The sequence below is a fragment of the Meriones unguiculatus genome, chromosome 4, assembly GCF_030254825.1.
Source record: "Meriones unguiculatus strain TT.TT164.6M chromosome 4, Bangor_MerUng_6.1, whole genome shotgun sequence".
NCBI lineage: Eukaryota > Metazoa > Chordata > Mammalia > Rodentia > Muridae > Meriones > Meriones unguiculatus.
In genome coordinates this window covers 87,736,086-87,748,246 of record NC_083352.1, presented here as the reverse complement: position 1 = coordinate 87,748,246, position 12,161 = coordinate 87,736,086, and positions in this window count along the sequence as shown.

The following is a 12,161-nucleotide window of genomic DNA, read 5'->3' as shown; positions in this document are numbered from 1 at the left end:
CCTAGTCCTGGAAGCTTCTGGCCTCCGTACAATCTAACCCAAGCCTAGAATGTTCTCAGCCTCTGAGACTTATGCTTAATAAGCTCCTCCTTACTTGTTCTCACTGAGCTCTGGGCTGGCTGGTTCAATTCAGCTGCTTTGGCTCAAACTCCCTTCCCAGCTAATTTATTCAGTCTAGCTTTTTTCTCTCGGAAACTGATTGTTCTGCTTGGCCTCAAACTGACCCCAGCAATCTTCTGGCTCCTCCGTTCTTTGGCTCATTCTGTCTTCACCTGTGTCTAGCTTGTTCTCTCTTCAATCCATCTCTGTATATCTATCCTGGTAAAACTGCCTCCTTTCTTGTCAGGGTAAGGTGGTTCATGCCTGTAATCCCAGCACTCAGGGAGGCAGAGGCAGGCAGACCGCTGTGAGTTCAAGGCCAGCCTGATTTATAAATGGAATCCAGGACAGCCAACACTACATAGAGAAACACTGTCTCAAAAAACAAAAACAAAAAACAAACAAACAAAACAAAATAAAACCTGCTTCTCTCATTTTCTGTTTTGCTCCTTTAAGCAGCTTCCCGTTTCTCCCAGTTCTCTGGACAGTTGGGTGTGTCCTATTCTGTCAAATCGAATCTGTCACTGTTTCTGCCACTCAATTAAACATCATTTTCAAACATGGGTGCTCCCTCCTACAAACTATCTTTACCTTCACTGTTTGGGATTAAAGGCACATACCACCATACCTGGACCTAAGGTTCTCTTTACCTGAAACTTGCTCTATACCAGGCTGGCCTTGAACTAAGGTCTGCTTGCCTCTGTGTCTCCTGGGTTAAAGGTGTGTTTGTATTCCAGCCGGATCACACAGACCTAGAAGGGTCTTAGATGTGATTTCTTGCCAGAGTAACCATGTTCTGAATTAAAATTCCTCCACAGAACAGGGCTCATGCCCTTAATCCCATATTCAGGAGGCAGACCCAGGTGGATCTCTGTGACTCTAAGCCAGCCTGGGCGACATAGTGAGTTCTAGGACAACCAGAACTACATAGAAGGACCCTGTCTCAAAAAAAAAAAAAAAAAAAAAAAAAGCCTATTGAATGTATCCCTGAGGCATTGTCCTTGGTTCTTCCGGACATCTCGACCGTCACAGGACGTCGGGAGCAGAGCATAGCTGGGGAGATGCACAGCTAACCAGAAAAAGCGGTCGGGAGCTGCACGGTGCCCAGGCCTCTAATCCCAGCGCTTGGGAGACTGAGGCAGGAGGATAAACTCAAGTCCAGCTTAGGCTGTTTGGTGGGGTGAGCGGGTGTCTCAGTTAGACTTCTGCTACCATGAAGAGACACCATGGCCGAGGCAATTAATAGATCATTCAGTTGGAGGCTTACAGTCTCAGAGGGTGCATCTGTGATCATCACGCCAGGGGGTGTGGCAACAGGCAAGTGGGCGTGGTGCTGGAGAAGGAGCCAAGAGCTTGAACCTGATCCTCAAGTTGCAGGCAGAGAGAGTCACCGTCCTGGCATGGGCTTCTGAAACCTCGAACCCTCCTCCAGGGCCACACCTCCTCCAACGAGGCCACACCTCCTCCAACACAGGCCCCTTAATTCTTCCCAAACACTTCAACCAACTAGGAAGCATTTTAATATATTACCCTACGGAACCATTCTCATTCACACCACCGACACTCTCTGGTCTGAGATAGTATTTCCTAAATGTGGTAGATAACACAGAGATAATAGGAAAAATGAGCTGGTCAGGGGGGTCATAGAACAGCAAACACGCTTTTATTTCATTAGGTGTGGATTTGGTGGGAGTTAGGGAAATGCAGTTGGTACCTTGGGCCTCTGGGCCCTGGATTACAGGAAGAGTTTAGGGAGATGGAGAGGCTCTTAGAATCTCTTCAGGGGAAGAAAAGAAGGAACTAGTTTTGTTTGTTTGTTTTTGAGGTAGGGTCTCATTATGTAGTCCTGGCTGGACTTGAACTCATGGAGACCTGCCTGCCTCAGCCTGGAAAGTGCTGGCGCTAAAGGTGTGCACCACCACGTCTGTCTGAGAGAGGTTTGAGAAGTGCTACTGTACAGGAATCTTAGGAGAGAACACTTCCTTCACCAGTCTTCCACCCACACGCACTCAGACACCCACACACAGGCGCATAGCAGGCAGGACTGCAATGATGATTTCCTCATGTGTCTTCCCAGAGCCTATGGAGCCCAACACATGGGATGGAGAAAACACGCAGCCAGAACATCCTAAGTAAAGAGCAGGTGGTTGCCAACCCATGGGCAGGAAGAAAGGGTGGAGAGAGCTTGGAACCCGCCAGGCCAGTCTGGGATCAGCCCAGGGCGCTCACACCCTTTGGTGCTGCCTACTCGGGCACTTTTATAAGTTGGCATTCCTTTTCATCAGTGACAAGGGCAGGAAGTGAGATTCCCAGTGGGCCGCCTCGTAGCGGGCTGTGGGAGAAGGAGTTGTATGAATTCAGGAACCCTGCTTCCCCAAAACGTTTTCCCCGGCCGTGGGTGGGAGTGCCCAGACTTCCCTATTCTGATGTAACAACTTAGCACGCGTGTGGCGACTGAAGTTAGGCTCTCTTAGCTCTGCAGGCCAGGAGGCTGAAATCTAGCCATCAGCCATGGCTCGACAGGCTCTGCTTTTTCCCTCCTCCAACTTCCTTGGCTTGTGGCTGCATCTTCTCTACACCTTCTGGGCTTAGTCTTCCGGGTCTCTGTCTTTCTGCCTCTATGTGTATATGTGTGTGTGTGAGAGAGAGAATGTATGTGTATGTGTGCTTATGTGTGTATGAGAGTGTGTGCATGTGTATATATGTGTGAGAGTGTGTGTGTGTGTGTGCATGTATGTGCTGGGGATTGAACGTAGGGTTTCATACAAGCTAGGCAATTGTTCCATCACTGAGCTATGGACCCAGACTCCATGTGGCTTTTCTATCTTCTATTGGATGTAAGACCTAGCTAGTCCAAAAATATCTCATTTTAGCATTTTGTTTTTAATCTGTGTGTGTATTTGTGTGTATGAGTGCCAACGTCCTAGTCTTCTTCTGTACATGAAACAAAGTCTTTGCTTCATACACCAGGCTAGCTGGTCTGTGAACTTCCTGAGATTCTCCTGTCTGTCTCCCACCTCACTGTAGGAGAGCTGTGCTGGGCATTATACAGATACTGGGTATCTGAACTCAGTCCTCACATATGCACAGAAGAACTTTGCCCAGCTAAGCCCTCTTTCAACCTTTGTTTCTTTTTTTTAATGATTTGTTTAGTTTTTAATTATGGTGTGTGTATATATATATATATATATATATATATAGTGTGTGTGTGTGTGTTTCTGTGTCTGTGTCTGTGTGTGTGTGCAGATACTGTTGGAGGCTAGAAGAGAGTGGTGGATTCCCTGGCATTTGTGAGCCTCCTAATGTGTGTGCTGGAAATCAAACTCAGCTTGGCTCCTCTGGAAAAGCAGTTTATACTCAGCCACTAGGCCATCTCTCTAGCCCAATGTTTTTTCAGTTTTGCTTATCATACAGGGTCTCTCTATGTAGGTAAGGCTGGCTCAGTCTCCCATGTGCTGGGTAATCTTTAAGTACAACTAAATGATATGATTCCTCCAGAGAAAATCGTAGTCGCTAGACACCTGAAACCAGCTTTCTAGAAATCAGTATGAGAGGCTGAAGAGAAGGATCATCCGCTAAGAGCACTGGCTGCTCTTCTTCAAGATGCAGGTTCAATTCCCAGCACCCACATAGCAGCTCACCACTGTCTGTAACTCTAGTTCCAGGGGATCCAATGCCCTCATCTGGCCTCTATCCAGCACCAGGCATGCATATTTATACAGACATACATGCAGGCAAAACACCCAACCCCACCCACACACAAAATAATTATACACACACACACACACACACACACACACAGGGATTGGATGTGTGTTTTAAGAGAGTCTATTATGTTGGAGGCTGTTTTGTGCACTGTGTATTCAAATGCTGATCTCTGTATTTAGAGAGCTGCTTGCAGTCCAGACTTTGGCATTGTTATGAAGCATTTCCTGTCTTGGTATGTTGTAAACATTGTTCTCCATCACCTGATTAGCTAAGTAATATGCTGGATGGCCAATAGTTGGGTTGAGTTAAGGCAGGACTTCCAGGAGTGAGGGGTCCCAGGCAGGGACCAGAGAGAGGCAAAGTGGCCAGCAGATAATGGATGAAGTAGCAGGAGGCAGGACTAGAGACTAAGATGGCAGGTGATGGGCCGCGTGGCTGGGAAGAAGGCCAGGCCAGTGTTATCCGGGTAGAATAGCTGAGTATTTGTCCAGCTACAGTGCCTAAAGCATTTAATAAAGAAAATAGGTTCCTGTGTCATTATTCAGAGCAAGGACAGACATAGAAAGCCATAATTTTACACTATTACAGTAGAGTGGCTTTTCACTGTCAGTGTTTGAGTCCTGGGGTTCCTTTATACCTGAGTGTTTCAGAACACCTCTTTGGAAGGGAAGAAGAATTACTGACTAAATTCAAGGTTTAAGTGATTCATAGTATATTCTTATTTGCTTGTTTCTTCTACAGGCAGCTTTGGCCCAGGGCTTAAAGCTGGGAGAAAGTTCTCCTAAGGGGAGAAGCAAGGATTGCCTCACAGTGTGACTATGTTACAGGCTGACCTGTCACAGGCTCTGAAGGAAGTTCCCTGCCATTTCAAAATAAACTCCAAAACAGCAAAACAAAACTACAAATGATGGATTCTTTCAACATGTGAAATGTTGAAAAGTTTTAAAAGAGAAAAACTCTAGATTTAAGAAACATAGTGACTGAAATTATAAGACCTGGGGTCTCACAGCTCAGGAGTTTAAGATCGCACCCTTCCCAGAAACTCCCCCAGACCAAGACTCATTGCAAAAGCAAAAGGTTTATTAACCATTGCACAGTGGGGTCACCCCTGCTGGTCAGCAAAGAGTGGCACCACCGGGAGACAAAGGCCTTTAGGTTTTTAAAAGAAAAATTGCGGAAAATTTGAAGTTGCAGTTTTGGCAACTTAGGATTGGATGAGGAAGCTATAAAATAAGATAATTGGTTAGTCTTAGGTGCTCAAGCTTGGCCAGTCCTGCCAAGTGTGGATGCAGCTGCAATTGAAGGTGGGGGTGGTTAGCTCATCCTTGAAGATTAGGAGCTACAGACTTTTGGCTGGAGGTCAAAAGCTACTCAGAAGAAGTCTAGGTTTGTTGCTAAGAAACACTATCTCAAAGACAAGGGTCTGGTCCTTCTTTTGCTGAAGGTCATTGCTTGCTTGCCTTTTTTATATCTGTCCTCACAGATAGGGTCACATTCCTCCATTCTCTGGAAAGGTACTAAGAGGCTTTAGCTTAACCTGAACCTAAAACTCAAAGCTATAGGCTTTAGAAGACATAGGTTACAAAGTTAGCCTAACCCTTTCAAAATCTGATTCAAAGTCCCAAGTCAAAAGTCAGAGACATTGAGGGAAGTATGGTTATTGATTGACAAATTGAGAATATTAAGTGATTGTTAGTAGTTATGGCTAATAATGGTATTTTGGTTACGTTTAAAGAAAGGTTCCTTTAAATTTTTTATTCCTTAATTTTTTTGTGAAGAAATGTGCATTTTCCTTGACACACTGTAGAGGTCTGAGAATGACTTGAAGGAGTCTCTCGTTTCACCGTGTGGGTCCCAAAGATAGAACGGAGGTTGTCCTACTTGGCAGCTTTACCCGCTGGGCTCTCTCTCCAGACCAACAGTCCTTAGATGTTACAAGTCCGTACTAGGACAGATCATGGTGGCCCAAGCCTATAATTCTATCTCTGTGTTCAAGAGCTTGCTTAGGATCTGCAAGGCCCTGGGTTCTAGACTGCACTGAAATAATAACAGAAATAAAGAAGAAAGTTGTCACTGAGATGGCTCAGTAAGCAAAGCCTTGGAAACATGGATTTTATCTTCCTGGGCCCTGACTCCTACAGGTTCCCCTCTTTCCCCTCTGTTCTCCACATGTATGCTCTGTGCTGTGACACATACACACACACACACACACACACACACACACACACACCACAGTTTTCTTTAAAAAGCAAATATTCTTTTTTTTTTCTTTTTTTGTATTAAGGACTTCACTTGGGCCTTGAGCCTACCAAGCAAGCAGTTCTAACACGGAGTTACATCTCTTTACTTTTTATCTTGAAAGGAGGTGCTTTATGAAAAGTCAGTGTTCCATTGCTGGGAAGAGACACCATGACCAAGGCAACGCTTACACAATAAAGCATTTAATTAGGGCTGGCTTACAGTTCAGAGATTTAGTCCGTTATCACCATGGCAGGAAGCATGGGGGCACACAGGCAGACATGGCGCTGAAGAAGTAGCTGAGAGTTCCACATCTGGATCTAAAGGTAGCAGGAAGAGAGAGCAACCCTGGGCCTGAGTTGAGCTTTTGAAACCTGAGAGCTAACCCCTCAGTGACACACGTCTGCCAACAAGACCACACCTCCTCCAGCAAGGCCACACCTCCAGCTCTTCTCAAGTAGTGCCATTCCCTGATGACGAAACAGTCAAGTACAAGAGCCTATGGCGGCCATTCTCACCCGAGCCATCACACAGGGTCTCAGTAAGCTGTACACGCTGAGCTCGAACTCATCATTTGTGATCCTGCTCTCTCATCCCCCAGGTTGCTGGGATTACATACAGGCTGATAACACCAGCTTAGCCAAATACTTTTAAATACTTTCAAAAGATTGATTACATCTCATCGGGTCGTGGGGGCAGTTGTTTGCTTCCATGCTGGTTTGGAGATATGGTCTTGTTAGGTTGTCATGGCTGACCTGGAACTTGCTATGTAGACCAGGCTGTCCTCAAACTTGTGATACTCTGCCTTTGCCTCCCAGGTACAAACCACCATACTTGGCTCAGTATTCACTTTAAGTGATCAATATTACATTATGTGACTTTCAACTCAATGTTAATATATATATGTTAATATATATATATACATATATATGTTAGTATATATATATATATATATATAGTCTGGGGCAGTATCACAGTTGATAGAACACCTGTCTAGCACACGCAAAGCCCAGTACTAGTGCTACATAAACCACATGTAATCCTAGCACTTTAAGGTTAGAAAGATCAGGAGCTCAAGGTCATCCTAGGCTATATAATGAATTTGAGGCCAGTCTTTGAAACATGAGCTCTTGCCTCAAAAATGTATATGGGGCTGGTGAGATGGCCCAGAGGTTAAGAGCACTTGTTGCTTTTGCAGAAGATCTGGGTTCAGGTCCCAGCACCCGCATAACAGCTCACAACCATTCCTAATTCTAGACCCAGATGATCTAATGTCGTCTTCTGACCTCCAAGGGTACTGGGCATGTAAATGGTGCACAAACATACATGATAAGTAAGTGTAACTTTTAAAAGTGTATATGTCATACATGCAACTAAAAATCTGAGATGTTATATATGAAATCTGGGCCCGGGTTAGAGTTTTAATCCAATAGTAAAGGACTCACCAACTGTGGGGCAGGGAGGGGACATGGAAGACATATTCTGAATTCTGCCACATGGGTTTAAAGATAATTCACAGGTTGTGAGATCTTTCTGCTGTGCTTTGTTTTTTTGTTTTTTACTTTTTTTATGTTGATTTTATTGTTTTTTCTTTTCTTTATTTTTCTTATTAGTTACATTTTATTAACTCTGTATCCCAGCTGTATCCTGCTCCCTCATTCCCTCCCAAACCCTCCCTCCCTCCCTCATCTCCTCTCTGCCCCTTTCCACGTCCACTGATTGGGGAGGACCTCCTTCCCTTTCATCTGACCCTGTTTTATCAGGTATCTTCAAGACTGGCTGCAAAGTCCTCCTCTGTGGCCTAGCAGGACTGCTCCTCCCTTGGGGGGTGGGGAGGTCAAAGAGCCTGCCATTGAGTTCCTGTCAGAAATAGTCCCTGTTCCTCTTACTAAGGAAAACCAATTGGTTACTGAGCTACCACGGGCTTCATCCGAGCAGAAGTTCTAGGTTATATCCATACATGGTCCTTGGTGGAGTGTCAGTCTCAGAAAAGACCCCTGTGCCCAGATATATTTGGTCCTTGTGGAGCAACTATCCTTTCCACATCATACAAACTCCCCTTCTTTCATATGGTTCCCTGCACTCTGCTGAAGGTTTGGTTATGGGTCTCAGTGCTTTGATACAGTGCTAGGTAGTCTTTCAGGGGCCCTCTGCGGTAGTGTTTTATTTTTAATAATTCATTTGATTTAATTTTTGTGCATTGTGTGAGGGTGTCAGATCCCCTGGAACTGGGGCCACGGAGAATTGTGAGCTGCCATGTGGTTGCTGGGAACTGAACCCAGGTCCTCTGAAGAGCAGCCAGTGCTGAGCCATCTCTCCAGCCCCTTATTTTGTTTTGATTTCTGTTTTTGTTTTTCTTGAGAGAGGATCTTGCTGTGCAGCCCCGGCTGGCTTTGAACAGGCCCATTCTCTTGAGGGCTGAGATTACAAGCACGAACCACCACATCTGGCTGGCTGCAAGTTGTAAGCAAGGTGGATCACCTTCCTCAAGCTGTCTGCAAGAGCAGCCAGGGACCATCTGTCCAGCCCCACCACCTGTTTTTTGAGGAATGGTTTGGCTATGTAGCCCAGGCTGGCTTCAAACTCAAGATTGCCTCAGATTCTCAACGGCTGGAATTATAGAAATGTGACACCTTATCCAGGGTTAATTATTTGTTTCTTCATTGCTGTGCTGTGGAGAGGACAAATGCTTCTTCCCTCGGCTGTGCTGCTTTTAAAAAACCACTTTAGTGTGTGTGTGTGTGTGTGTGTGTTTGTGTGTGTGTGCACCCTCAAGCGCAGAGTTTCTATGGAGATCAGAGGCCTTGTTTGTCCTTACACTGTGGACCTATGATCCAACTCAGGTCTTCAGATTTGTAGGCAGGTTTTACCTCCTGAATCAGCTCACTGGTCCACCAGACTTCAACTTTTTTTTTTCTTCTCAACAAGTAGCTTGTGACATTTTTATGAGATTTTAATAGGAGGCTTTCATGAATTGTAGAACTCTCAGTACTCTCCTGGCCTTGTGGTCCTCAGATCCGGAGAGCTCACAGGCTGACTAAGCATAAACGGTTTATCAGGCCTGCCTTTTGATAACAGAGTGTTATCTTTCTAAATTGATCTACTGTGTGGAAAAGTTTCATGCGTAGCCTGTGGCGAAACTGGTTGAGTCTCTTACCAGTCTTGTATTGCTAGAATAGCAGGTGACCTTATTAGATGTCTAATTTTTGGAAGAGCCAAACAGGTTGGTTTTCATTAACCTCTGAGGAGCCGACCTCAGTCCCCCAACCCTGTTTGCTTTGCACAGGGCTCTGGGATCAGGTTGCTGAGGAGATGGAGTGTCTGTGTGCCGTAATGGTCACCTCAGCATCCTGAACCCCTTATTTTGGTATTTACATCCTAATGTCTAAAGTTTGGGAAGGCAGGTCTCCACAGTGAATTCCAGGCCAGCCAGGGCTACGAAGTGAGACCCTGTCTCAAAAAGCTGTTCAAGCAAAATGGACCTCTTGAGAGGCGATGGCTGCTCACAAGGCCATGAGCGAATACCCAGGCCCACAAGATGGCTCTGCAGGTGAACGTGCCTGCCACCAACCCCGATGATCTGAGCTCGGTCCCTGGAACCGCACGGTGGAAGGACAGAAATGACTTCAGTAGGTCTGTCCTCTGACCCCCACACAATTGCCCTGACACGTATGCCCACCACCACAAACACACATACACACGTACACCGAGAGAGAGAGAGAGAGAGAGAGAGAGAGAGAGAGAGAGAGAAACATAATTAAAACCATTTTCAAATGACATATCACCACGGCTGATTAGTTGTTTTGAAACATCTTCAGAAAGAACCAGGCAAGCCAGGCAAAAAGAGACCTGTGCCTCAGTGCCGGTAGAGACCCAAGATGGGAAGGACAAAGCCTGTGGTTTTGGATAATCTGGGCTTTTTGGTACAGTATCACGTGACCGTCACAAAGCCCAGGACGAGCATTCTGGTTCTCCTCAGCAGGAGACTTCTCAGAAAAGGATGTCAACACCGCCCCTTCCTGCAGGCTTCAGCTGAATGGCTGGTCACGCATCGTCACTTCCCCCTTGTTCAGCCAGGCTGTTCTCACCTGACTGTGGACATGCTTAGTATGACCACAGATTTCTCTCTTTCGGTAAAGGAAATGTCTGGTTTCTTGGCGGTATCAGTCCTGTGTTTGTTCTATAGTGCAAGAGCAAACCCTATTGTGCTGGTTTGAGCACACGGGGCTGGTGTTGTTCTGTGTATGTAGGCCAGGGGACAACCTCAGGTGCCACCCTTGGGCTGCCACCCACCTCCTTTTTTTTTTTAAACAACACAGGATTTGTCATTGTGTTGCTGGAGAGGCTCCAGGACAGTGAGCCCTGGATTCTGCCTGTTTCTGCCTCCACATCCCTGGTATTGTAAGAATATGCGGGTAAGCTTAGTTCTGGGAAACAGACTCAGGCTCGCAGGGCAAGCGCTTTACAGACTGAGATTTTTCTCCAGCCTCTGAGTGTTTGTCTTTCAAAATAAGAAGGCCAGGATGGAGAAAGGCAGGCAGCCCCATGCGGCTGTCATTAGCACAATATCATAGTCCTTAGTATAGAACTTCTATTCTTAGACTTTTAGATTTGGTCCTTGTGGTCCCAAGGGGAGCCACTTATATCTTCTGCCTTATGTATACGATCTAGTCAAGAAGGGAGCAAAGGTAAAACTTTTTTTTTTTTTTCCAAGACAGGTTTCTCTGTGTAACCTTGGCTGTCCTGGACTCACTTTGTAGACCAGGTTGGCATTGAACTCACAGAGATCTGCCTTCCTCTTCCTCCCGAGCGCTGGGATTACAGCTTCACCATGGAAGGGTGAAGCTTTTTAAATGTAGTCTTGCCATTTTATCTGGGAAATGTTACATTATACAAAAAATTGAGGGCTGGAGAGACTCCTTAGCGGGTAAAGGCACTTGCCAGCAAGCCAACAACCTTCTTTCAATCCTCAGCACCCACATGTTAGAAAAGACCCAACCCCTGCAAGCTGTCCTCTGACCTCCACAGGTGCCCTGTGGCATGCAGGTGTGTGTGCAGGCACATACACACACATAGAAATAAACATAATGATTTTATTTAAAATTATGCCATTTTTAAAAAGATAAAAATACGATTTGTGCCAGGTGGTGGTGGCACATGCCTTTAACCCCAGCACTCAAGAGGCAGAGGCAGGAGGATCTCTGTGAGACCAGCCTGGTCTACAGAGTGAGCTCTAGGACAGCCAGACAGTCAGGCTGTTACACAGAGAAACCCTGATGTCTTAAAAAACAAACAAACAAAAATATTTAAAAATAAACAAAACAAAAAACCATGATTCATCCACATATAAAAGGTACACGACAAAAAATTTTATTTCTGTCCTTATTGAACAAGAGACAATGCTAATTACAAGTTCAAAAATAATTCAAAACAAAGCAAGACATCTACCTGGGTGTATCTCAAAGGACCAGTTTGGGCCTGGAATGCCCGACTTCGCTCTCCAGCACCAAAAGAAAAAAAAAGCTCGGGGCTTGTCTTAGTTAAGGTTACTATTGCTGTGATGAGGTATCACGACCAAAACACCTTGGGGGAGAAAAGGACTCATTTGGCTTTTGCTTTACCATCACTATCTCTGAAGGAAGTCATTCAAAATGACATTCAAAATGGCAGGAACTAATATAAAAGCCATGGAGGGGTGCTCCTTACTGGCTTGCTCAGCCGGCTTTCTTATAGATCCCAGGACCACCAAGCTGGGAAAGGCACCACCCAAAATAGGCCGTACACACTGCTGGAGAAGAGACTAACCATTGATCAGCCATGAGCCCTGCAAGCTATGATGCTGACCTGCCTATCGAGGTGTACACGCTGGTATATGCAGCCGTGGCATGAATGTTGTGAGAGTAACTAATCACTTTTTCATTGGATTGAAGGCCCATTCAGGGAAATGAAACCCACACTTGACACTGTCACTGAGGTCAAGAACCTGTGCTAGGTATGTCATGGACCCTAGAGGGACCTACTACTGTTATCCTGCTAAATGGACATAGCAAATAAAGGACTCCTGATGACTTAATTCTATACCCACAGGTCAGCCCCTCATCAGAGAAGTTGCTCCT